Here is a 24,899-nt window from a genome sequence, read left to right as displayed (position 1 = left end):
AGTGCAGAGCACTGTACTAAGCGCTCTGAAACTACAATTCAGCAACAGATAGAGATTGTGTCCCCAGGGCACTGATGGAGTTAGGGGTCCGTCCCTTCTTCCCCCCTTCCAGCCCCCCACAGATGCTATGCCCAACTCAGATGGACTTGGATGAACTCTACACAGTGTTGTGAATATAATAATAATGATGACTGTGGTATTTGTTAAGTGCTTAGTATGTGCCAAGCACTGTACTAAGCACTGAGGTGGAAACAATTTAATGGGTTTTGACACAGTCTCTCTCCCAAATGGGGCTCATAGTCTTAAGTCCCCATTTCTCAGGTGAGGTGACTGAGGCACAGAGAAGCTACGTGACTTGCCCCAGATCGCAGAGCAGACAAATGGCGGCCCAGACCCATGCCCTATCCATTAGGCCACACGCTCGTAATGGTGTGACCTGACATTGCCCACCTGACCTCACGTGACACAGAGAGTCTAGTATCCATCGAGACCACCACTGAACAACATTGGTGTATCTGGGCCCCGCCAAATACTATCCATCCATCCTCCAACACCAGGGATTCCTGCACCCCTCCACCGCCCCCCCCGCCCCCACCGCCAAATCCAATCCTTACTCCTTACCAATGACTTCAATCAATCAATCAGAAATGGTATTTATTGAGCCCGTACTAAGTTCAGAGGACGGCACTAAGACAATGGGAGAGTACAATAAAGTAGAATTAGCCCCCAATTGCCCCCTGCTCCAGGCCAGGAAGGACTCAATAGTATGTATTGAATGCCTACTTTGGGCAGAGTGCTGAACTAAGCATTTATAAGAATACAATATAATTGGACATGGGTTCTAATCCTGCCTGCAGTGTGACCTTGGGCACGTGATGTCACTTTCCTCGGCCTCAGTTTCCTCATCTGCAAAATGAGGATTCAATACCTCTTCTACCTCCTACTTAGACTTTGAGCCTCGTGTGGGTCAGGGACTGCACCAACCTGATGATCTTCTATCTACCCCAGCCCTTAGAACAGTGCTTGAAATATAATATTTGCTAAATAAATACCATTTAAAAAAGCCAGAACCATGACTTTGGCCACTTGGGGTGAGCAGTGAGGATTAGATTTTGAGCCTATACATATAGCAACTGTGGATTTTTTTTTCCAGCACTTAGTACTCAGTAGGCACCTAATAAATATTATTGCTGTTACTACTACTACTACTACTACTACTACTACTACTACTACTACTACTACTACTACTACTACTACTACTACTACAAGCCTGTGTCTGGCCCATTGCATAGGACATTGCGTAGGCCATTAAAACCCAGGAAGACATAGGTTCTAATCCCGGCTCTGCCACCTGTGTGCTCTGTAACCTTGGGCAAGCCACTTCTCTTCTATGTGCTTCCGTTTCCCCATTCATAACATGGGGATGAAATCCTACGACCTCCTACTTATTGAAATAATAATTATAGTACTTGTAAAGCATTTACTGTGAGTCAAGCACTGCTCTAAGCGCTGGGGTAGTCGACAAGTTAATCAAGTCAGACGAGGTCTGTGTCTCATTTGGGGTTCACCGTCTACGAAGGAGTGAGAACAGGTACTGAGTCCCCATTTTACAATTGAAGAAAGAGGCACAGAGAAATAAAGTCACTTGCCCAAGATAGTACACCAAGCAAGTAACAGAAGTGAGATTCGAATCCAGGTCCTCTGACTTCCATTCATTCATTCGATCGTATTTATTTAGTGCTTACTTTCCAGACCCATGCCTTTTCCAGTAGGCTATTTAGACTCTGAGCCTTGCGTGAGACGGGGACTGTGTCCAACCCGATTATTTTATAACTATTCTGTGATTTAGTACAATGCTTGGTACACAGTAAGTGCTTAATAAATATTATTATTTTTATTCTTTTATTATTGAAACAGGACTGCATACTATAAAACAACTGCTGACCACCCGAGTCTGAGAAGTTTGGAGTCCAGGAAAGGAGATGTGCCAGGAGAGGAGAGGGAAACATGGTCATCAGGGAAGGTAGAAAATAAGTGAGTCCGGAGCATTGACCTTGGAAATACTTGATGAATCTGTTCCCTGTTGCTAGCCCTCGCTGCTGACAAGGACCCGAGGCCTAGGAGACATCCTGGGGGACTTATGTCAGGGTAAAGAGAAAAGGCTTTTATTCTGGAGCAATGGACAACCCCCGAAAATGCTTCCCATGGCGGCCTTCACGTCCTGGTTCCTTAGGCTATATAACAGAGGGTTCAAAGCAGGAGACACCACAGCATAGAACACGGAAACCAGCAGGTCTCGTGTCGAGGGGGAACCTTACAGGGGCTTGAGATGGGCAACTGCAGCCGTAGAGAGGAAGATGCGGACCACACAGAGGTGAAATAGGCATGTGGAGAAGGCTTTAGCTCGGCCCTGGGCAGCCGGCGTGCTCATCACGGTCCAGAAGATGCTTACGTACGAGACGACGATGGAGACGAAAGAGATGAAACCAAAACTGGCACCAACAGCGACACTGGTATCGATGACAACGTGCGTACCAGAACGAGAGGCCTTCAGCAGGGAGCGGACGGCCCGCCCGCCATCACACCGTTGCTCCCGGAGGGCTCCTCTCCTCAGAGCGCCGCCATAGACGCACAGGACTCCGTTCCCGAGAGGCCCTCCCGCCATCACACCGCGTGGCCCCCGCTGCTCCCGGAAGGATCCTCTCCTCAGAGTGCTGTCATAGAAGCCTGTGACTCTTTTCGAGAGGCCCCCCCGCAATCACACCGCGCGGCCTTGCTGCTCCCGGAAGGATCCTCTCCTCAGATACCCGCCATGATGCCCCCTGCTTCCACCCCCCCCCCCACCGCTTAAGTGACCATCCTTAAAGAGCCCCCCAATACCTCTCTTCTCTGTCCGGACCTGACTGACTCCCCCCCGCCCCCCCTTCCCTGGAAAAAGGTCCTTGTTATCAGCAAGTTACATTAACGACAACCTCATTCGCACCTACTCAGCCCTCACATGGTATTTGGCTGTTCACTCCTCTCCCCAGGTATCTCCGCTCCCTGACCCCCTTAACAGGTCCTCCTTACTCCAGCACATAATAGTTTGTATCTGCTCTCGGTGACATCATTATCTGCCTATTTTATTATTGCCATAGCATGTTAATCGTTAACTACCCTCTGTGATGTCATCGCCTACTTTTATCATTGCAACTGTTTTACCACTTCTGCATTACAATTGTTAACTTCCTGCTGTGTTGTCATTTGCCTTGCTGAACTCATCATGAACTATCAATTCCCTTGCTCCCAACTTCCATTCACATTCCTCATCTTCCCCTTCCCCTTTCCCTCCCAGCTTTTTCCCTCCCTTTCCCCCACCACCACGGCTCCCCCTCACCCCCTACCCGGGATTCCTCTGTACCAGCGCCAATCCTCAGCTCCTCCCTCCTAGCCCCCTCCCTCCCCTCCTCCCCGCCCCCACCCCATCCCAGTTCTCCTTTCCCATCGCCACCCCTTTCCCACTCTCACCGCCTAGGCCCCCGCCAACTCATCCCAATCCAAACCCTCCCCACCCCTCGCACCCTTCCTCCTCCCTCCCCTCCCTCAACAGCTGCAGCCAAGTGTGGCCTCTGGAACCCCCGCTCCTTTACAGGTAAGCTCCCTTTCATCCTGGACCTATTCCTATCAGATCTCTACTCCTCCTCGCCCTAACTGAAACATCGTTATCTCCGGACGAAACGGTCTCTTCTGCTGCTCTCTCCAGTGGAGGCCTCTTCTTCTCCCATTCCCCCAGACTCACCGGAAAAGGAGGAGGTGTCGGTTTCCTTCTCGCCCCCCAATGTCCCTTTCTCTCTATCCCTCCTTCCCTTCCCTTTCCTTCCCTTCCTTTGAAACCCAAATCAGTCGCCTCTACCACCCGCTCCAGATTCTTGTAGCTGTCATCTACCGCCGCCCCCCGGCCCCACCTCCAACGTCTTTAACGATTTTGACCCCCTCCTAACCTTCCTTTCTCCTTTTCCATGCCCACTCTGATCCTCGGAGACTTCAACATCCACATGGTTATCCCTGGTGACTCCTCTGCCGCCCGCCTTCTATCTTTCCCTGACGCTATCAACCTCTTGCTCCACCCCACCTCGTCCACTCACCAACTTGGACACACCGTCGACCTCATCATCTCCTACCGCTGAACTGTCTCCACCCTCACCAACTTTCAAATCCCTCTCTCTGATCATACTCTTCTCACCTGCCTCCTCACTCACACTCCTTTCCCCTGTAAATCTATATTACTCCCTCACAGAGACCTCCGCTCTCTTGACCCCATCCATCTTTCTAAGCGCCTCACACCCCACCTCGCCTCCCGTTCATCTCTACCCAATATTGATGATCAGATTACTGCTCTCAACTCTACCCTCTCTAATCAGCTCGACTCGCTCGCTCCCCTTTCCCTTCACCGCTCTTGTACCACTAACCCACAGCCCTGGATCACGGCCACTGTCCGCTTCCTTTGCTCTTATGCTCGAGCTGCTGAACGCTGCTGGCGAAAGTCTAAACATCATGCCAACCTAGTTCACTTCAGGTTTATCCTTTCCTGCCTTAACTCTTCCCTCTTCCCTGCCAGACAAAACTATTTCTCCTCACTTATTGACACCCATGCCCATCATCCCCGCCAGCTCTTCCGTACATTCAACTCCCTTCTTAGGCCCGCTGTTCTTCCTTCCCTCACCCGCAAAGATCTGGCCTCCTACTTCATTAATAAAATTCAATCCATCAGGTCTGAGCTCCCCAAAGTCACTCCCCCCACCACTTCTCCAGCCTCCCGGCTCCCAACGCTCTCCGCTACTCTCCCATCTGTCCCAGCAGTATCGTCAGAGGAGATCCCCTCCATCCTCTAGAGTGCTACTCCGGCCACCTGTGCTTCTGACCCCATTCCCTCTCATCTTATGAAATGTCTCGCTCCGTACCTTTTCCCCTCCTTAACTTCCATCTTCAACCGCTCACTCTCCACTGGTTCCTTCCCCTCTGCCTTCAAACATTCCAATGTCTCTTCTATCCTAAAAAACGCTCTCTTGACCCGACCTCACCTTCTAGTTACCTCCCTAGCTCCCTCCTACCATTCCTTTCCAAACTCCTTGAACGAGTCGTCTACACGCGCTGCCTCGAATTCCTCAACGCCAGCTCTCTCCTAGGCCCCCTCCAATCTGGCTTCCGTCCCCTAAAATCCACAGAAACTGCCCTCTCAAAGGTCGCCAATGACCTCCTGCTTGCAACTCCAAAGACTCATACTCTATCTTAATCCTCCTCGACCTCTCATCTGCCTTCGAAACTGTGGACGACCCCCTGCTCCTAAACACGTTATCCAACCTTGGCTTCACAGACGTTGTCCTCTCCTGGTTCTCCTCTTGTCTCTCCGGCCATTCATTCTCAGTTTCTTCTGCGGTCTCCTCCTCCCTCTCCCATCCCCTTATTGTAGGGGTTCCTCAAGGGTCAGTTCTTGGTCCCCTTCTGTTCTCGATCTACACTCACTCCCTTGGTGAACTCATTCGCTCCCACGGCTTCAACTATCATCTCTACGCTGATGACACCCAAATCTACATCTCTGCCCCTGCTCTCTCTCCCTCCCTCCAGGCTCGCATCTCCTGCGGCTTTCAGGACATCTCCATCTGGATGTCTGCCCGCCACCTAAAACTCAACATGTCCAAGACTGAACTCCTTGTCCTTCCTCCCAAACCCTGCCCTCTCCCGGACTTTCCCATCACTGTTGACGGCACTACCATCCTTCCCGTCTCACAAGCCCGCAACCTTGGTGTCATCCTCTACTCTCCTCTCTCGTTCACCCCACACATCCAATCCGTCACCAAAACCTGCCGGTCTCACCTCCGCAACATTGTCAAGATCCGCCCTTTCCTCTCTATTCAAACTGCTACCCTGCTCGTTCAAGCTCTCATCCTATCCAGTCTGGATTACTGCGTCAGCCTTCTCTCCGATCTCCCATCCTCCTGTCTCTCCCCACTTCAATCCATACTTCATGCTGCTGCCCGGATCGTCTTTCTGCAGAAACGCTCTGGGCCTGTTACTTCCCTCCTCATAAATCTTCAGTGGCTACCAATCAGCCTACGCATCAGGCAAAAACTCCTTACCCTCGATTTCAAGGCTCTGCATCACCTCGCCCCCTTCTACCTCACGTCCCTTCTCTCCTTCTACAGCCCAACCCGCACCCTCCACTCCTCTGCCACTAATCTCCTCACCGTGCCTCGTTCTCGCCTTTCCCGCCGTCGATCCCCGTCCCACGTCATCCCCCTGGCCTGGAATGCCTTCCCTCCGCACATCCGCCAAGCTAGCTCTCTTCCTCCCTTCAAAGCCCTACTGAGAGCTCACTTCCTCCAGGAGGCCTTCCGAGACTGAGCCCCCTCTTTCCTCTCCCCGTCTTCCCCCTCCCCATCCCCCTCGCCTTACATCTTTCCTCTCCCCACAGCACCTGTAAGTATGTATATATGTTTATACGTATTTATTACTGTATGTATTTATTTATTTTATTTGTACATATTTATTCTATTTATTTTATTTTGTTAATATGTTTTGTTTTGTTCTCTGTCTCCCCCTTCCAGACGGTGATCCCGCTGTTGGATAGGGACCGTCTCTATATGTTGCCAACTTGTACTTCCCAAGCGCTTAGTACAGTGCTTTACACACAGTAAGTGCTCAATAAATACGATTTAATGAATGAGTGAAAGAACTGCTGGACTTCGTGGAGTCGGCAGAAGCTTAGGGATAACGTCCCGACCGTGTATATCACTCCAAATAGCCCCTCGCTGAGCCAGAACGCGGCAGCAACCTTCCCCAGGCCCCTTGGTCTATGATGACCACGTAGCGCAGGGGGCGGCAGATGGCCCAATAGCGGTTTTAGGACATAGCCTTGAGGATGAACAACTCTGAGCTAGCAAACAGGACCACCAGAAAGACGTGAGCCACCCAGCTCCAATAAAAGATGGACAGTTGGTCCGTCAGGGAGTTGAGGATCGAGTTGAGAACGGTGCAGAAGATGAGGTAGGGATCGAAGACGGACAGGTGACTGAGGAAGAAGTACATGGGGGTGTGGAGTCGGCAGTCTAGGGCGGTGACGGCGACGATGAGGAGACTCCCCGTCAGATCCGCCAGGTAGACCAGGAGGAACAGGGCGGCCTGGACCAGCTGCAGTTCCCGGACCTCTGCAGTTCAGAGAAGCTCAGCAGAAGGAATTCCCTCACCGTGGAAATGTTGGCCATGATCTAAGAAATGTGAACCAGACACAGAGAATAGTTACGTTTCCAACAGGTATCTGGGACGTGGTGAGACAAGAGCCATTCATTCCACCCCTTTAACTCATTCAATCAGTCATTCAGTTGTATGTACTAAGTACTCAGTCTGTGCAGAGCACTGTTCTACGTGCTTGGAAGAATACAGTGCAATAGAGTTGGTAGACTTATTCAATTATATTAGTGTCTCTTTCCCCTCTAGACTGCAAGCTCATTGTGAGGAGGGAGTGTGCCTACCAACGCTTGTATTGTATCCATTCAATTGTATTTATTGAGCTCTTACTGTACGCAAAGCACTGTACTAAGGGCTATGCTCTTGGGAGAGCACATTATAACAGTAACGAGCTTAAGTACTTAGTACAGTGCTCTGCACAGAGTAAACTTTCAATAAATGCGATTGATAATGATGATTCTACTCTATCAAGCTCTTAGAGAAGCAGCATGGCTCAGTGGAAAGAGTACGGGCTTGGGAGCCAGAGGTCATGGGTTCAAATCCCGGCTCCGTCAACTGTCAGCTCTGTGAGTTTGGGCAAGTCACTTAACTTCTCTGTGCCTCAGTTACCTCAACTGTAAAATAGGGATTAAAACTGTGAGCCGCACGTGGGACAACCTGATCACCTTGTAACTTCCCCAGCTCTTAGAGCAGTGCTTTGCACATAGAAGCGCTTAACAAATGCCATTATTATTATTATTATTATTATTATTATTATTATTATTATTATTATGGCTGTCCTCACAACCATGTCCTATGACCGCTACGCCGCCATCTGCCTTCCCCTTGCTACGAAGTCGTCATGGCTCGAAAGACCTGTGTGAAGATGGCCGCCGCCTCCTGGCTCAGCGGGGGCCTGTCTTCTAGACTGTGAGCCCGTTGTTGGGTAGGAACCGTCTCTATATGGTGCCAACCTGTACTTCCCAAACTCTTAGTAAGTGCTCTGCACACAGTAAGCGTTCAGTAAATACGACTGAATGAATGAATGCAGCAATGTGTTCAGCTGGGACGTTCTCCCTGTCCTTCTGCGAGTCCAACACCGTTCTCTAGTCCTTCTGTGATGTCCCCCGTGTGCTGAAGATCACCCGCTCGGAGAAGCACATAGCCATCGATGCGACTTTAATTTTTGTGATAGCCTTAGGCGTCATCTGCTTTATTTCCATTGCTGTCTCGTACGTGCACATCTTCTGGGCCGTACTGAGGATGCCAGCCACCGAGGGCCGGGACAAAGCCTTCTCCACCTGCTTGCCTCACCTCATCGTTGCCACTGTTTTCCTTTCTACGAGTGTATTTGTCTGCATCAAGCCGCCCTCAAACTCCTCCTTGATCGGGACCTGTTGGTGTCCGTGTTCTACACGTTGGTGCCCCCCTCCCTTAACCACCTCATCTACAGCCTGGGGAACTGGATCATGAAGGCCGCCATGGGCAGGATCCTAAAAGGATCACTCAAGCAGCCTCCACTCTTGGAAAACAAGTCTCCTTCCTTATGCAAATAATCCCACACAACCACTTAACCAAAGAATTGTCATTGGATCTAGCCAGATACTTAGCTGTCCTACAGTGTTCACAGAAAACGCTGGACGTTGATGAATTGTCAAAGTCTGGGAGGGAGGAAGCTAAGACTGAAATATGACTGCGAATCCAGTTTTGGGGAGTCATCGTAGCCTAAAGAATGGGGAGTCCCTGTAGACAGTAAACTCACTGTGGACAGTGAATGTGTTTAGCAACTCTGTTAAACTGAACTTTTCCAAGTCCTTAGTTACCATAAATCCAGTTTTGGGGTGGTTCTAATCCTTGCTCTGCCACTTGTCTTCTTTTGACCTTGAGTGAGCCACTTAACTTCTGCGTGCCTCAGTTACCTCATCTGTAAAATGGGAATTAAGACTGTGAACCCCACGTGGGACAACCCGGTTACCTTCTCTCTACCCCAGTGCATAGAAGAGTGCTTGGCACATTGCAAGTGCTTAACAAATACGATCATTTAAAACAACTTTATCATGGCCTAAAGGGATGGAAATTGCTCTAGACTGCAAGCTCATGTGGGCAGGGAATGTATCTACCAACTCTGCTATATTGAACTTTTCCAAGTGCTTAATATAGTGCTGGGCCCTGAGGAAGTGCTCAATAAATATGATTGATTAAACGAGACGAGTTCTGATGCCAGCTCTGCTACTGTCTTGCTTTGTGACCTAGGAGAAGTGACTTAACATCAGTAGGATTTCCATATCTCTTACACTCTGGGCCCCTGTGGAACAGGAATTGTGTCTAAATTGATTTTTCCATCTATGCTTTCTCCCTTAGTGAACTCATTCGCCCCTACGGCTTCAAATATCGTCTCTATGCTGATGACACCTACATCTACATCTCCTACCCTGTTCTTTCTCCCTCCCTCCAGGCTCGTACCTCCTCCTGCCTTCAGGACGTCTCCATCTGGATGTATGCCCGCCATTTAAAACTCAACATGTACAAGACCGAACTCCTTATCTTACCTCCCAAACTCTGCCCTCTTCCTCGCTTTCCCATCACTGTGGACGGCATTACCATCCTTCCGGTCTCACAAGCCCGTAACCTTGGTATCATCCTCGACTCCGCTCTGTCGTTCATCCCACACTTCCAATCCTTCACCAAAACCTGCCGATCTCACCTCCACATCATTGCCAAGATCCGCCCTTTCCTCTCCATCCAAACTGCTACATTGTTTGTACAATCTCTCATCCTATCCCGAATGGCTTACTGCAACAGCCTTCTTTCTCATCTCCCATCCTCCTGTCTCTCTCTGCTTCAGTCTATCCTTCACTCTGCTGCCTGGATTAGCTTTCTACAGAAACGCTGTGAGCATGTCACTCCCCTCCCCAAAAATCTCCAGTGGCTACCTGTCAAAAAAGTCCTCACTATTGACTTCAAAGCCCTCCATCACCTTGCCCCTTCCTACCTCACCTCCCTTTTCTCCTTCTACAGCCCAGCCAGCACACTCCGCTCCTCTGCCACTATCCTCCTCACTGTACCTCGTTCTCGCCTATCCCGCCGTCGACCCTTGGCCTACGTCCTACTCTGGCCTGGAATGGCCTCCCTCCACATATCTGCCAAACTAGTTCTCTTCCTCCCTTCAAAGACCTACTGAGAGCTCATCTCTTCCAATAGGCCTTTCCAGACAGAGCCCCCCTTATCCTCTCCTTCTCCTACCTTCCCCATCGCCCCCATTCCTTCCCTCTGCCCTACCTCCTTCCCCACCCCACAGCATTTGTGTATATTTGTACATATTTATTACTCTATCTACTTGATTAATGATGTGTATATATCTATAATTCTATTTATTTTGATGATATTGACACCTGTATAACTGTTCTGTTTTGCTGTCTGTCTCCACCTTCTAGACTATGATCCAGTTGTTAGGGGCTCTCTCTATATGTTGCTGAATTGTACTTGTCAAGTGCTTAGTACAGTGCTGTGCACATAGTAAGCGCTCAATAAATGTAATTGATTGAATGAATGAGTTAATTTTTGTTTCTACTCCAGCAAGTGGAAAAATGTAGGCGCACAACCTCATAATAAATACAATAATGATATCATTATTAGTAATTACTATGAAAATATAATGATGCTCTCTTTAGCATGACTCTGGGGTTGGGAATGAAAGTTGGAAAATTCGAAGTGGTATGGGAGAAGGGAAGAAAGGATGACGGCAGCTCCATCTATCTTGTCAAATCCATCTTTTCTCATCAATCAATCTTTCCTTCCATCCATACATCCATACTTCCAACTATTCATCCATCCATCCATCAATCCATCCATCCAGAGCACGGGCTTGGGAGTCATAGGTTGCGCGTTCTAATCCCCATTCCTCTACTTACCAGCAATGTGACCTTGGGCAAGTCACTTCACTTCTCTGTGCCTCAGTTACCTCATCTGTAAAATGGGGATTCGGACTGTGAGCCCCATGTGGGACAGACACTGTGTCCAACTTGAGTACTTTGCATCTACTCCAGCACTTTGAACAGTGCTTGACACCTAGTAAGCGCTTAACAAAGACCATACATATTACTCATTATGATCAATGGTATTTATTGTAGTAAGCTCTCAGGAGAGTTGAAACAGAGGTGTAATTACATTGTTTCTGCTCTTCAGGTAATTATCTAATCGGGGAGATAGACACACAATAAATTACGTAGAGGAAAAGGAGAGAAGGGAAAGATGAGAAAATGGATGAATGCTTGATTCAAGAGTACAATTTATAAAATCAGTATGAACAGAGCTTCAACGGATTTGCAATCAGGACAAGTCAGAAGAAGCAGCTTTGCCTATTTGGTAGAGCGCGGGCCCGGGATTAAAATGGACATGGGTTCTGATATCAGTTCCACCGCATGTCTTCTATGTGACCTAGGGCAGAGTCGCTTAACTTCTCCGTGCCTTCTCCGTGCGTCAGTGCCTCAGGAGAGGAGGCACCATGGCAGAGAACGGGTCTACAACTCCGTTGTGATGTAATCACTGAGGCGTTTAGTACAGTACTTTGCAGGCAGTAACACCTCAATAAATACCTTGATGATGATGACTTACTGCATTCCTCGAGGGCTAGTCACTGAAATAGACACTTGAGATAGTACAGCAGTAGCTAGACACACATTTTCTGCCCTCAGGGAACTTACCATCTAATAGAGAAGATGCACAGAGAAAAATAATTGACGACAGTGAAAGCTGGACAATAATCAAAGATAAAGCGGGAAGCAGCCCCCTTCCCCCAAAAAACTTCAGGAGGAAACAGATGATATATTCAGATTAATAGATACATAAAATATACAAAAAGTACGTCGAAAAGTGCTGAATCTTGTCTCTTTCTCTTTTCTTTGATCGCATCCCCCTGCCTTCCTACAAACTCATCTCCCCTCCTCTCATCGTCTTTCCCCGCTCCTTTCCTCTCCCCTCTTCTTCTTACCTCCTCTCCTTCTCTGCCATCTTCTTCCCTTCATTTATTCATTCACTCATTCAATCGTATTTATTGAGCGCTTACTGCGTGCATAGCACTGTACTAAGCGCTTGGGAAGCACAGGTTCTCCGGCTTCAAGGCTTTCCATCACCTTGCCCCTTTTCTACCTCACCTCCCTTCTTTCCTTCTACAGTCCAGCCTGCATCCTCCGCTCCTCTGCAGCTAACCTCCTCACTGTGCCTCGTTCTCGCCTGTCCTGCCGTAGACCCCCGGCCCACGTCCTCCCCCTGGCCTGAAATGCCCTCGCTCTGCACATCCGCCAAGCTAGCTCTCTTCCTCTCCTTAAAGCCCTACTGAGAGCGCACCTCCTCCAGGAAACCTTCCCAGACTGAGCCCCTTACTTCCTCTCCTCCTCCCCATCCCACCACCTTACCTCCTTCCCCTCCCCACAGCACCTGTATATATGTATGTTTGTACATAATTATTACTCTATTTATTTACTTATTTTACTTGTACATATTTATTCTATTTATTTTAACTTGTAAATATGTTTCGTTTTGTTGTCTGTCTCCCCCTTCTGGACTGTGAGCCCGCTGTTGCATAGGGATCGTCTCTATATGTTGCCAACTTGTACTTCCCAAGGGCTTAGTACATTGCTCTGCACACAGTAAGCGCTCAATAAATACGATTGAATGAATGAATGAACAAGTTGGCAACATACAGAGACAGTCCATACCCAACAGCGGACTCACAGTCTAGAAGGGGGAGACAGACAACAAAACAAAACATATTAACAAAATAAAATTAATAGAATAAATATGTAAAAGTAACATAAATATATAAATAGAGTAATAAATCTGTACAAACATATACACAGGTGCTGTGGGGAGGCAAAGGAGGTAGGGCGGGGGGATAGGGAGAAGGAAGAGGGGGAGAGGAAAGATGGGGCTCAGTCTGGGAAGGCCTCCTGGAGGAGGTATGTTCTCAGTAGGGCTTTGAAGGGAGGAAGAGAGCTAGCTTAGCAGATGTGTGGATGGAGGGCATTCCAGGCCAGGGGGAGGACGTGGACCGGGGGTCGACGGCAGGACAGGCGAGAACGAGGCACAGTGAGGAGGGTAGCGTCAGAGGAGCAGAGGGTGCGGGCTGGGCTGTAGAAGGAAAGAAGGGTGGTGAGGTAGGAGGGGACGAGGTGATGGAGAGCCTTGAAGCCAAGAGTGAGGAGTTTTTGCCTGATGCGTAGGTTTATTGGTAGCCACTGGAGGTTTTTGAGGAGGGGAGTAACATGCCCAGAGAGTTTCTGCACAAAGGAGATCCGGGCAGCAGCGTGAAGTATAGATTGAAGTGGGGAGAGACAGGAGGATGGGAGATCTGAGAGGAGGCCGATGCAGTAATCTAGTCGGGATAGGATTTGAGATTGAACAAGTAGGGTAGCACTTTGGATGGAGAGGAAAGGGCGGATCTTGGCGATGTTGCGGAGGTGAGACCGGCAGGTTTTGGTGATCGATTGGATGTGATGGGTGAACGAGAGAGCAGAGTCGAAGATGACACCAGGTTTGTGGGCTTGTGAGATGGGAAGGATGCAAGTGCCGTTAACAGTGATGGGAAAGTCAGGGGGAGGGCAGGGTTTGGGAGGGAAGATAAGGAGTTCAGTCTTGCACATATTGAGTTTTAGATGGTGGGCAGAAATCCAGATGGAGATGTCTTGAAGGCAGGAGGAGACCCGAGCTTGAAGGGAGGGAGACAGAGCAGGGCCAGAGATGTAGATTTGATAATAATAATGATGGTATTTGTTAAGCGCTTACTATGTGCAAAGCACTGTTCTAAGCGCTGGGGGGATACAAGGTGATCAGGGTGTCTCTTCTCTAATAATGATGGTATTTGTTAAGTGCTTACTATGTGCCAAGCACTGTGTGTTCCCTCCTCATCCCATTGCCAGCCTCCTTCTAACCCATCTGAAGGGGAAGACTGATTATACCCAACTCATTTATTCCTTTCATAGCTCCTTACTTGGCTATCTCTATTTCAATATATCTGTTTGAGTGGAATAGATTCCCTCTAAAGTCAGGTTCTCTCTCATTGACATTTTGTAAGAATGATGTATTTATGAAGTTCTTACTAGGTAATGACTGCTAGGGTGCATACAAGGTCTTGAGATTGGATTTAGACCCTGTCCCAGAAGATTTAATAATCTCTCTGATCCCCACCCTAGACAGATAAAGCCATGGGAGTCAGTAGGACATGGGTTCTAATCCCAGGTCTGCCACTTGCCTGCTGTGTGACTTTGGACAAGTCACTTCACTTCTCTGGGCCTCAGTTACTGCATTCATAAAATGGGGATAAAGACTATAAGCCCAATGTAGGACAGAGACTGTGTCCAACTCGATTTGCTTGTATACTCCCAGCACTTAGTACAATGCCTGGGATAGACTGTAAGCTCATTGTGGGCAGAGGGAACATAATAATAATAATGGTATTTGTTAAGCACTTACTATGTGCCAGGCACTGTAGTAAACCCTGGGGTGGATATACGAAAATCAGGTGGGATACAGTCCCTATCCTACGTGGGGCTCACAGACTCAATCTCTTTTGCAGGCTCCTCCTCCCCCTCCCATCCTCTTACTGTGGGAGTTCCCCAAGGTTCAGTGCTTGGTCCCCTTCTGTTCTCAATCTACACGCACTCCCTTGGTGACCTCATTCGCTCCTACGGCTTCAACTATCATCTCTACGCTGATGACACCCAGATCTACATCTCTGCCCCTGCTCTCTCCCCCTCTCTCCAGGCTCGTATCTCCTCCTGCCTTCAGGACATCTCCATCTGGATGTCTGCCCGCCATCTAAAGCTCAACATGTCGAAGACTGAACTCCTTGTCTTCCCTCCCAAACCTTGCCCTCTCCCTGACTTTCCCATCTCTGTTGACGGCACTACCATCCTACCCGTCTCACAAGCCCGCAACCTTGGTGTCATCCTGGACTCGGCTCTCTCATTCACCCCTCACATTCAAGCCGTCACCAAAACCTGCCGGTCTCAGCTCCACAACATTGCCAAGATCCGCCCTTTCCTCTCCATCCATACCGCTACCCTGCTCATTCAAGCTCTCATTCTATCCCATCTGGACTACTGCATCAGCCTTCTCTCTGATCTCCCATCCTCGTGTCTCTCTCCACTTCAATCCATACTTCATGCGGCTGCCCAGATTATCTTTGTCCAGAAACGCTCTGGGCATATTACTCCCCTCCTCAAAAATCTCCAGTGGCTACCAATCAATCTGCGCACCAGGCAGAAACTCCTCACCGTGGGTTTCAAGGCTGTCCATCAACTCGCCCCCTCCTACCTCACCTCCCTTCTCTCCTTCTACAGCCCACCCCACACCCTCCGCTCGTCCGCCGCTAATCTCCTCAGCGTACCTCGTTCTCGCCTGTCCCGCCATCGACCCCCGGGCCACGTCATCCCCCGGGCCTGGAATGCCCTCCCTCTGCCCATCCGCCAAGCTAGCTCTCTTCCTCCCTTCAAGGCCCTGCTGAGAGCTCACCTCCTCCAGGAGGCCTTCCCAGACTGAGTCCCTTCCTTCCTCTCCCCCTCGTCCCCCTCTCCATCCCCCCATTTTACCTCCTTCCCTTCCCCACAGCACCTGTATATATGTATATATGTTTGTACATATTTATTACTCTATTTATTTATTGATTTTACTTGTACATATCTATTCTATTTATTTCATTTTGTTAGTATGTTTGGTTTTGTTCTCTGTCTCCCCTTTTAGACTGTGAGCCCACTGTTGGGTAGGGACTGTCTCTATATGTTGCCAATTTGTACTTCCCAAGCGCTTAGTACAGTGCTGTGCACATAGTAAGCGCTCAATAAATACGATTGATGATGATGATGATGATCTGAGATGTGGCCCTAAAAGGTTAAGTTACCCAAAAATGTGAGGTCCTTAGGAGAGGAGTCCAGAAGAGATGGTCTTCTATTCCTGAGAGGGAGAGTGACCAGAGGACTAAGAGCTGAAATAAAAGGGCATTAAGAGGTTGGAGAGGGTAAGACTGTCCTGAGAAGAGAAAGGGAAAGGAAGAATGTGTACACCAGCACATCTACAGGAAAATCGAAAGGGACCCAGGGAAAGGCACAAACTGTTTAAGGAAAGAGAAAAACATTTGGATAAGCATTATATTCAAATTGCAACCCAATTAATGCATCGGTAATACTTGCAAACCATCTATTTAAGTTCTATTCAGATCTGTAATCAATGTGTCTGTAATCAATTCCGGGTGTTCAGGAGACACGTTTAACTGGGAAGCTGAGGGAGGGGGTTTGAGCCCATTCTTCTCCAAGCTCCCTCTAGCCTCTCCCAGAGGGGGTTATGCCTGGCCAGAGTTCAAATGATCACGTCGATATTCTTAGGGATTTTAAGTTGAGTACGGAGAGGTGATAGAGAGATTGGGGTGGGGAGGGGACAGCCATCCTTGTTCTGCTCTGCTCTCCCCTCCCTCCCTTAAATCCTAGGGCTTCTCCCTTGCCCATCCCAATTGGAGTATGTCCACCTCCATAAAAGTTATCTCCTCACAGGACGGGGGCAGGTCAATGAGATCTGGAATGTCCAATATGAAATTGGGTGAATATCCACCACTGTTCAGGGAGAAAGAGCGTGGGTCTGGGAGTCAGAGGAGCTGGGTTCTGATCCCAGATCTACAAATTGCTTTCTGCATGACCTTGGACAAGTCACTTAACTACTCTGCGCCTCAGCTCTCCCATTCTTCCTCCTACTTAGACTGTGAACATCATATGGGACAGGTACTGTGTCCAACCTAATTGACCTGTATCTACCCTAGTGTTTAGAACAGCGTTTGACAAATGATAAGCACTTAACAAATACCACAAAAGAAACAAAACAAACAAGGAGACTGGAAGTGTCCTGGAAGGGTACATATGAGAGGGAAAGGGAAAAGTAGTCACCAGAGAAATTAAAACCCTCTTCAAAACCCTACTGAAGGCACATCTCCTCCCGGAGTCCTTCCCTGACTAAGTCCTCCTTTCCTCTTCTCCCTCTCCCTTCTGTGCCTGACGTGCTCACTTGATTTATCCCCTCCCTCCCCCTGCCCATAGCACTTTCGTACATACCTGTAATTTATTTATTTATATTAATGTTGGTCTCACCTCTAGACTGTAAGCACATTGTGGGCAAGGAATATGTCTGTTGTTATATTGTATTCTCCCAAGCTCTTAGTATAGTGCTCTGCACACAGTAAGTGCTCCATAAATACGATTGAATGAATAAATGAAAAACCCATTTACTCCAGTCCACTAAGTAAATCTTGATTAATTCCATTACTGGTTCAAACCCCTGCAACTGGCAATGGCCTGAGGGGCTAGTAAATACCACACAGACCAGTGTTAGAACAAAGAGCAGGGTTTTTAAAATTATTTTTACGGTATTTGTTAAGTGCTTACTCTTTGTCAAGTACAACATATAAGTTGATCAGGTTGGACACAATTTCTGCCCCATAAAGAGCTCCCAGTCTTAATCCCCATTTTGGATGGAACGAGGCACAGAGAAGATAAGTGACTCACCCAAGGTCACACAACAGATACATGGCAGAGCCGTAATTAGAACCAAGATGATTCTGACTCCCAGGCCAGTGCTGTAACCACTAGGCCACAGTGCTTCTCGGAGGAAATGGATCCCCCACTCCAGGACATTCTCCAGGGCACATCCCTGTTCCTGAGGTTGTAGATGAGGGAGTTCAAGGAGGGGGGCGCCGTGGTGTAGAACACGGACACCAGCAGGTCCACGGCTGAAGGGAAGTCTGAGCGAGCCTTAAGATAGGCAATGGAAGCTATAGAAAGGAAAACAGTGAAGACAGCAAGGTGGGGCAAGCCGGTGGAGAAGGCCTTAGCCCGGCTTTCCCTGCCCAGCATCCTCTGCATGGCCCAAAAGATGTGGATGTACGAGGTGGCAATGGTGACAAAGAGTAAAGCATAAATAAACTCAGAGGCCAAACTGAAATGAAAAACCACTTGTGTCTCGGAACATGAGACTATCAGCAAGGAAGGGGCGTCACAGAAGAACTGCAGAACCACGGGGAACCCACAGAAGGGCAGAGATAATGACCCTTCCGTGTACATCACCCCAAACATACTCCCGCCGAGCCAGGATACGGCGGCCATCTTTACGCAGGTCTCTCGGTTCATGGTGACTATCCCAAGGTGATCCTGGGGTACCGTCCAGCTCAAGGTCAAATGCTATCTCGTGGCCGCCTGAGCCAGCAGGCGGAATTTGGAAGTGAGGGTGCTATACCGCCCCCATAACCAAAACTGCTAGATTGACAGCCCAGGACAGGAATACAGAAAGTGTCACTCGCCCCCGTGCCAATCAAATTAGGTGCGGAGGAGGGGGGAGGTTAGAGATTGGATAAACTGATGCCGGAAGCTGGAATGGCCTAGGAACACAGGTGATAAATATCTGTCGCCTCTGACCTTCGGGGGCAGACCACCAAGACACGCAGCTGCAGGAGGAGCAGCCACAGCAGCAGCAGCGGCCCACGTGTCTTTCTCTGCCCAGAAGGCCAGATGCCCGTTCTTCAACCAGAACCAATACACTGAGGAAAGGGTCGTGGGAAGGGTGAGTGTCTCATGGGAGGGAACCAGGTGCCCCACTGCGGATGGGAAACATCAGTGGATTCCTCCCATGTAGGGAGAGCTCATGGTGAAAGCTAGCCGCACACCACGTGCACGGGTAATGTAATGAATTCCTCTCCTGTGGGAAAGTAAGTGGATTCTCCCCGTGTAGTAAAATAAGGGGATTCGTCCCGAGTGGAAAGTGCACATGGGTGAGAGCTAGCCGCCTCACTCACGTGTGATTAACGTATGATTGCTCCTCCCTTTAGGGAAGCTCGAATATTGCAAATTGATTACAGTCCTTCCAAAAGGGAAATCCAATCCATTGCACCTAAAGAAATAATAATTCAATTCGCCTCACGGAATAAATTTTATACAAAGCTCAGGCTTTCAATCCATGTCCTCTCTCTCTCTCTCTCTCTCTCTCTCTCTCTCTCTCTCTCTCTCTCTCACCGCGCCGATTACTGAACGAACCCGTCCCCAGATGACGGGTGACAGTGACATCATAGTGTAGGGGGCGGCAGATAACCACGTAGTGGTCATAGGATATTACCGTGAGAATGATCAGTTACGCACCAACTAACAAATTCATCAAGGAGACCTGAGCTAGGCAACCCAGGAAAGAGATGGATCACGTGTGGGTCAGGGAGTTGTTGATGGACTTGGCAACAGTGACAGAGATGAGGCAGAGGTCGTAAAAGGAGAGGTTCCTGAAGAAGAAGTGCATGGGGGTGTGGAGGCGTCGATCGAGGGCGGTGACTGCGATGATGAGGAGATTCCCCGTTAGGGCCGCCAGTTAGACCAGGAGGAACAGCACGGCGTGAACCACCTGCAAATCCCGGACCTCCGAGAACCCCAGGAGGAGGAATCCGGTCACGGTGGGGACGTGGGTCATGTTATGGGAGAATCTGTGGAATGTCCAAGGAGGCTCAGAGAAGGGGCATAATTCACAGAAAGGAATCTGAAAGAAACAAAAAAGCCAGTTGTAGTTTCAGCACCCAGCCTTCCTCTGTCTCGGCTTCTGTTCCCCAATATCAGCACTCAGGTTTCACAGGAATCTGTACAGCAATACATCTACATACTTGTTCTTCCACAAATAAAAACATTCATGGTTCCAAGCCCGGCTAGATTCTCCCTTCCATGTCTGGGAATTTCCATTCTCTGAGAGTGGGTAGAGAAAGACAGATCCATTTCCTTCTGTCAGGGCTTGCACCCTGTCCCAAACTAACACCCCTTGAGAGATAGGCCCAGACGATTGACAACTCAGCCTGCTGCTGCCGAGCTTGCCAAGAGAAAAATGGATAAAAGATAGGATCCTAGTTCAGGGCAGAAATCTCCTCCATGAGAAAATTAGTGAACTCATATTCACCTCGAAGAAACTGTCTTGAGATAGACATAGCATAAGCTAGAGATAGCATAAGCTAGTGGTAAGACTACAAGACCTGGATTCTGCTACCAGCTCTGCCATTGGCTGTCCTTGGTCACCACACTGCACCTCTCTGGGCCTCGGTTTCCTTCTCCATAAAATGGAGATACGGTCCCTGCTCTCCCATCACTTGGCTCTTGAGTGGCAAAAGGTCTTCTCTGTTCACTCTGTATCTGCCCCACCCATTGGCTCAGAGTAAGCCCCCAACAAAAATATCACTTTGAGGTGAGGAAATTGGATGGATTCATTCTTTCATCTATTTTTGCCGCCAGTCCCCCGACTCAGACTCACTGGAACGGTATAAGGTCAGGGGCTCTGAATTCTCACCTCTCCCTTTCTCCTCTTGCACGTTCGTGGCTGTATCAGGAAATTCTTTGTGAGGTAGCCTGTCCTCAATTGTCCCCCGATGACCTCACGATCCCTTAAAGCAGCCGCTGTTCTAGGCAGGGCTGGGGAGGGGGCTCCCCCGGAAGGATCAGCCCTGAGCTCTGTCTGAGAGGTCTGAGAAACCCCGGAGCCAGTTGGTGACATCATCCCGGAGGCTCAGCAAGGTTGAGAGTGTGCCACGAGTGTTACCTCCCGCACTCATGTGGCCCTGGGGCATTTTAAGGTAGGCATGAGTCTTGATTAAGACTGGACGTATGCCTTTCAATTAATCAATTGTTTTTATTGATCACTTCCTGTGTGCAGAGCACTGTAAGAAGCTCTTGGGAGAGTACAGTACAACAGAGCTGGTAGAGACGTTAACACTCTAGAAGGAGATACAGATATTAAGATAAATTATGGATATGTATGCAAGTGCCATGGTACTGGGGAGAGGTGTGTGTGAATATCAAATGTTTTAGTGATACCGACCTGAGTGCAAAGTGACGTAGAAAGGAGAGGAAGTAAGGGAAAAGAAGGTTTAGCTAGGAATGGCCTCTTGAAAGAGACGTGATTTTATTAAAGCTTTGTAAGTGGAGAGAGTCGGAAGCAACATGGGCTAGTGGAAAAAGCACGGTCTGGGAGTCAGAAGGATCTTGGTTCCAATCCCAGCTCTGCCACGTGGCTGCTGTGCCAACTTGGGCAAGTCACTTCACTTCTCTGGTCCTCAGTTACTTCATCTGTAAAATAGAGATTAAGACTGTCAGCTCGTGTGTTACATGGACTGTGTCCAACGTGATTAGCTAGTATCTACCTCAGTGCTTAGTACAGACCTGGCACATAGTAAATACGTAACTAATACCATAAAAAGGGATTGTTTGTCGTTGTATATGAAGAAGGATGGAGTTCCAGGCCAGAGTAAAGATCTGGACAAGAGATCAGTGGTGAGACAGACGAGATTGAGGTACAATGAGTAGATTGGCATTTAAGAAGCAAAGTACGCAGGTTGGGTTGTAGTAGGCAATCAGGGAGTTAAGGTAGGAGGGGGCAAGGTGATTGAGGGTTTTAAGGCAATGGCAACGAGTTTCTGTTGTTGCAGAGCTGAGTAGGCAGCCACTAAAGGTTTTTGAGGAGTGGGGAGATGTGACTTGAATGTCATTTTAGGAAAATGAACTGAACAGCAGAGTAAAGTATGGACTGGAATGGGAAGAGACAGGAGGCAAGGAGCTCAACCAAGAAGCTGATGCAGAAATCAAAGCAGGATAGGATAAATGTTTGGATACATATAGTGGTAGTTTGGATGGAGAGGAGAGGGCAGAATTTTAGCAGTGTGGTTCAGGTAGAACTGATAGGCGACAGATTGAATAGGTGGGTTGAATGAGAGTAGTGAGTCAAGGATAATGCCAAGGTATGAGAGACAGAGAGGATAGTGGTGTTGTCTACAGTAATGGAATAGTCTGGAGGACAGATTCTGGGTGGAATGATGAACACTTCTGCTTCAAACATGGTATTTTTGAAGTGATGGGACATCAAGCAGATATTTCCTGAAGGCAGGAGGAAATGCGAGACTGCAGAGGAGGGAAATAGCAATGACCCAGCTGATAGAGCACAGGCCTGCGAGTTAGAAGAATCTGGGTTCTAATCCCAGCTCGACCACTTGACTGCAGTGAGACCTTGGGAAAGTCACTTCACTTCTCCATGCCCCAGTAACCTCACCTGTAAAATGGGGATTAGGACAGTGAGCTACAGGAGGGACAAGGACTGTGTCCAACGTGATTGGCTTGTATCTACCCTAGCACTTAGTACAGTGTCTGGCACCTACTAAGTGCTTAACAAATATCATTTTTAAAAAGGGAGAGAGACCTGGGCTGGAGAGGGAGATTTGGGAAGCATCTGTGTAGAGGTGGTAGCTTGGTTCAGTCAGGTGGTAGCAGAGCCAGAGTGTGAGGTGGTGGTGAGCAGAACACGAAGCATCATGGCCCAGTGGATAGAGTTAGAAGGTCATGGATTCTAAACCCAGGTCCACAACATGTCTGGTGTGTGACTTTGAGCAAGTCACTTCACTTCTCTGGGCCTCAGAGAAGCAGCGTGGCTCAGTGGAAAGAGCCCGGGCTTTGGAGTCAGAGGTTCAAATACATTGTCAGCTGTGTGACTTTGGGAAAGTCACTAAACTTCCTGTGCCTCAGTTACTTCATCTGTAAAATGGGGGAATTAGACTGTGAGGTCCCCGTGGGACACCCTGATCACCTGGTAACTTCCCCAGCGCTTAGAACAATGCTTTGCACATAGTAAGTGCTTAATAAATGTCATTATTATTTTGTATACATATATAAAAAGTGGTAAACAGGGAAGGAAAAAAATGCAAAAAAAACCCACTTAGCCCAGTACAGTCCACTCAGTAGGTCTTGCTGAATACCATTACTGATCCTAACCACCGCAGCTGATAATGATCCAAGGACGAAGAAATGACAAAGGGGCTCCAATGTCAGGAGAAAGAGAAGGGGCTTTTAATTATAATAATTGTGGTATTGTTAAGCGCTTCGTATGTGTTAAGAACTGTACTAAACTCTGAGGTAGATACAAGATAATCACATCCCACATGGGGCTCACAGTCTAAGTAGGAGCAGTAATCTGCACACAGAAATTGGGTGTGCAGAAATTGTTCCGTAAATATGATTGATTGACTGAATCCCCATTTTGGAGATGAGAGAACTGAGGCACAAAGAAGTAACTTGTTCGAAGTCACATAACAGACAGGAGGCAGAGTTGGGATTAGAACACAGGTCCTCTGATTCCCAGGCTTCCATTCTTTCCGCTAGTTAATGCTGCTTTTTTTCTGGGGGAAAGGATACCCCACAAGACCGTCCCCAGGGCGGCCTTCATGTCCCGGTTCCTCAGGCTGTAGATGAGGGGATTCAGGGCAGGGGACACCACCATGTAAAACACGGACGCCATCAGGTTCAGCGTCGAGGGGAAGTCTGAGGGAGGGATAAGGTAGGCAAAGGTGGCCGTGAAGAAAAAAAAAATAATGACGAAAAGGTGGGGCAGACAGGTGGAGAAGGATTTGCCTCGACTTTCGATGGCTGGCATCCTCAGCATGGCCCAGAAGATGCGAGTGTAAGAGATGGTGATAGCAGTGAGGGAGACTAAGGTAAAAATAAACCCAATAGCAAAACTGACACCCAAATATAACGAGCTGCTTAAAACGGGAGGCCTTCAGCAAGGAGGGGACATAGAAGAACTGATGGACCATGGGGAACCCACAGAAGGGCATGGGTAATGTCCCCGCAGTGCACATCACCCCAAATATACCCCTGCTGAACCAGTAGGCAGCAACCATCTGCACGTAGACTTCTCCGTCCATGATGAGCTCATAGTGCAGGGGGTGGCAGAAGGCAACGTAGTCGTCGTAAGACATCGCCATGAGGATGGACAGTTCTGAAGTGACGAAGAAACTGAATAGGAAGAGCTGGGTGGCACAGCCTTGGAGTGATATCAAGCTGTTATTGGTTAAGGAGTTTAGGATGGATTTGAGGACAGTGACAGAGATGTAACAGCATCCATGAAGGACCTGTTCCGGAGGAAGAAATACATAGGGCTGTGGAGGCGCCTGTCGAGGATGGTGACGGCCACCATGAGGGGATTCCCCGTCAGGGCCGCCAGGTAGACCAGGAGGAACAACGCGGCGTGAACCAGCTACAGCTCCCGGGAGCCTTCTCAGAACCCCAGGAGAACAAATTCTGTCACCGTGGAGGCACTGGCCATTTTCTAGGGGAATCTGTGATTTTCCCGAGGAGGCATGGAATGAAGGATAATTACAAAAACGGATTCAGAAAATCACCATTTCGAATTTCTTCCTTCCATCTCGTTTTCTGCCCCAGAATTCTAAAGTTCAAAAGCAGCATCCGGTTTTCAGAAGAACCTGGGAGGTGGGAAGATGCAATAGCTTTCGAAAAATGAGGGTCAGAAGCCCCTCCTTTCCCAACATCTGTCAACATGCTCAGCAACTCTGTTTCTGTTGAGTCCTTTTTTGTGTGTACCACTATGGCTCGCTGATATTGTTTTGCACGTCCGTGACTTGCACAAGGAAAGAGATTGGCCAAGGGCTGTCCGTACATTTGCTCACATTCCTATACATATATACGTGTGCATCAATGTACGCACATTATGTCACCCACGTGACTGCACATATACACCTCCACAAATGTAAATACACTCCACTGCACCAGTAATGGAGAAGCAGCATGGCCTAGTGGAAAAAGCACTGGCCTGGAAGTCAGAGGACCACTAGATACTGTGTGACCTGTGGAAAGTCA

Source organism: Tachyglossus aculeatus, unplaced genomic scaffold, assembly GCF_015852505.1.
Source record: "Tachyglossus aculeatus isolate mTacAcu1 unplaced genomic scaffold, mTacAcu1.pri scaffold_114_arrow_ctg1, whole genome shotgun sequence".
NCBI classification, from domain to species: domain Eukaryota; kingdom Metazoa; phylum Chordata; class Mammalia; order Monotremata; family Tachyglossidae; genus Tachyglossus; species Tachyglossus aculeatus.
Note: the sequence above shows the minus strand (reverse complement) of the source record.